At 27.0% G+C, this 2,845-nt stretch overlaps 1 long non-coding RNA gene across 1 annotated transcript; it reads right to left on the bottom strand.

Moving 5' to 3' along the window:
* Positions 1 to 2,321: 2,321 nt before the first annotated feature.
* LOC139824986 (uncharacterized) lies at positions 2,322 to 2,828 on the bottom strand. The gene is made up of 2 exons (XR_011735402.1): positions 2,613 to 2,828; positions 2,322 to 2,507 (listed from the first exon to the last, which is right to left on the bottom strand). It is a non-coding gene; the product is annotated as an uncharacterized lncRNA (long non-coding RNA).
* Positions 2,829 to 2,845: the final 17 nt, after the last annotated feature.

Consider the following 2,845-nt stretch of genomic DNA (forward strand, 5'->3'; position numbering starts at 1 on the left):
TTATGCTTTCTAACATATACAATTGTATATATACTTTTCAATATACCAACTATTCTCTACTTTAGATAACTTTTCTTTCAGTATACCAACAATTCACTGTTTTAAATAATTTTCCTTCGTTCATACATGGACCTATTTCTACATAAATATCAGTCATTTATGTCTATTAGTACTCAAAATAATTGCTATATTTTCGAAACTTTTTTTGTTTATAACTTTTTAATGAAAAACGAGCGACGGCTAAAACCTTCTGAAGGTCTCTCAGGAGGGTGACCTTGACAACATATGTCAAGGTCAAGGTCATCGGAGGTGCTTCCCCTATACTGCATAATTACCGAACTTTATTGCATAAACCTTAAAGAGCAAAAAAATATTTTTAAAAACTTTTCATTTTACAAAGTGGTGCCTTAGCCGTATCGCCGAGCTGATTTTTTTTTTAGATATAAACGCTCCCACGATATACTGTATATTATATCGTTATATTATTATATATTGTTACTTATTAATTTCAGTATAAATCGTGCGTTAAAAGAAAATAAATTTTTATTGTGCGTATTTGATTTACCAAATGTAACCGTCAACTGTTTGTGCGGTACATGAAAGTCACTTCATATATGCTCTAACAAATAAACAAATATGTTGTTAAACGCGAGAAAATTTAAACGTTGAAGGTATATAGGACAGTAGGAGAGGGATCAGTTGGAGAGGGAAGAGAGCGAGCGATACTGTTCTTAATTTGATGATATAGCTATTCTATTGTCGGTACGCATTTGGAAAAGTTCACACAAATTTTAAAATGGATCAGCTACCTGCAGGAGATGATATTCCGTATTCTTATTCGAACCCAGGTATATTAATTACGTAATTATTTATATAAGTATGATATTAAATATTAAATCTTTATTTTCGTTATGTTTTCTAAAGAAAAATAAAACACTGATATCGGGTAATTACAAGTTTATCGGTATTGAAATGCGGCGCTGTCGTTCGTATCTCCAAGTTTTTAAATATAATCCGCACAATTTTGTAAATTATGCCATTGTTTCACTGTAGCAAGGTCATTGTTTCTTTAAATACTAAAAGTATATGTCAAACATTTCATAACGCTATTGAAATTTCTCTACTAAAAACTATATCCTATAGGGTTTTAAAATTATATTTAATTGTAATGTATTATATTTTTCGACACGTGTACTTATAATTATTATTTATATATTGTCTTGTTAAGTATTTGAGTTTCACTTTCTATAAATTGTTATTTATTAGACCACGTTGCTGTGACTCGCACTTACTTATTAGAGGGCCTCTAGATACGAGGGGCGCAAACTGATTGACTTGAAATTGCTGCACAAAAGAATAAAGCATGCAACATGGCGATCAATATAGTTATATATTAACACTTAGCACAAAATACACTTGAACATATTGCACACATACACATTGTACATAACTATATACTCTTCGATTAAAAGTACAGATTTGTATTTGATTTCTTTGAATTCCATGATGGAATCTTTAATCAATCTAATATAAATATAAATATATCAATCTAATATAAATACATGCATCCGAAGCACCGGGCAATATGGGTTGGATCGCGCTTTGCATAAAATATTATTATTAATAATTAATTAGTAATAATAAAAATAAAGATAAATAATAAGAGTAATAATATTATATAATAATATTATTATTATTAATATTATTATTATTATATTAATATTTATATTTATTAATTTATTAATTATAACATATTTATATTTATATTTATATATTTTTTTATATTACATTTATTTTTATATTTATATTTTTTATATATTAGTTTTTTTATATATTATATTAGTTGTTGTTTTACTATTTATTTATTTATTTATATTTATTAAAAATATTTATTTATTTAGTAAAAGCAAAGGAGATAGTTTACCTGACAGAGATAGGAATTAATAGAAAATTTGTAGTTGGACCTATTGATGTTCGAAATCCATAATTTTTTAGTTTCAGTGTTAGAAGGAAACCTTTTCATAACATAACTGTCTGATCTATTTGAGCAGTTTAATGCACAACACAATGCCATGATCAAAAATAGTAGGAATTACTAATAGGCAAGGAGAATAGAAATAGATTACGGAAATGTTAAAATTAGAGAATAAATTTAGATTACGGAATGTAAGATTAGAGGATAGATATAGGATATATATATACTTTTTAAAAAATTTTTAAACTCCAATGAATAACGAAGACAGAATATGTTTGTATCGATTTGTGTCGCTTGCTGAAAAAAATAAGATATGTATATATGTAAGATATAAATAAAAACAAAATTGACAAAATATAAATATATATAAATATATATATTTATTACAAAATAAAATATTACAAACATTAGAAAATGTTTATATTGCACCTTTTCAGGAGATTACTTTCTAACAATAAATCAGATAATTCACTGCTTGACCATTTAATTTGTTCGTGGTATTCTTGATTTTTCGTTCAAACTTTCTATGTCCCTATTAATATAAAATAATCATATTATTTAAAAATATTTTCAAAAATACATAAATAGATATTAAACAAGTTCAAATCATGTTAGACAAAATCTAATACAAACAAACCTCTTCCTTTTTCCTCAATCTTTTTCGTCGTATCGTTTTCAATTTATATAGCAAAAAATATATTTTTCCCGTAAACTTGCGGTTATGCCTGTCACACTGTCATCTTTTTATAGGCTGACGTTATGCAAGTATGTGCTTATGAAAAGAATAAAGCATGCAATTCACGCGAGCCAATCAGCACGTAGATCAACTATTGCGCCCCTCGTATCTAGAGGCCCTCTAGGCCCCGCAAA

This window comes from Temnothorax longispinosus, unplaced genomic scaffold, assembly GCF_030848805.1.
Source record: "Temnothorax longispinosus isolate EJ_2023e unplaced genomic scaffold, Tlon_JGU_v1 HiC_scaffold_743, whole genome shotgun sequence".
Taxonomy (NCBI): Eukaryota; Metazoa; Arthropoda; class Insecta; order Hymenoptera; family Formicidae; genus Temnothorax; species Temnothorax longispinosus.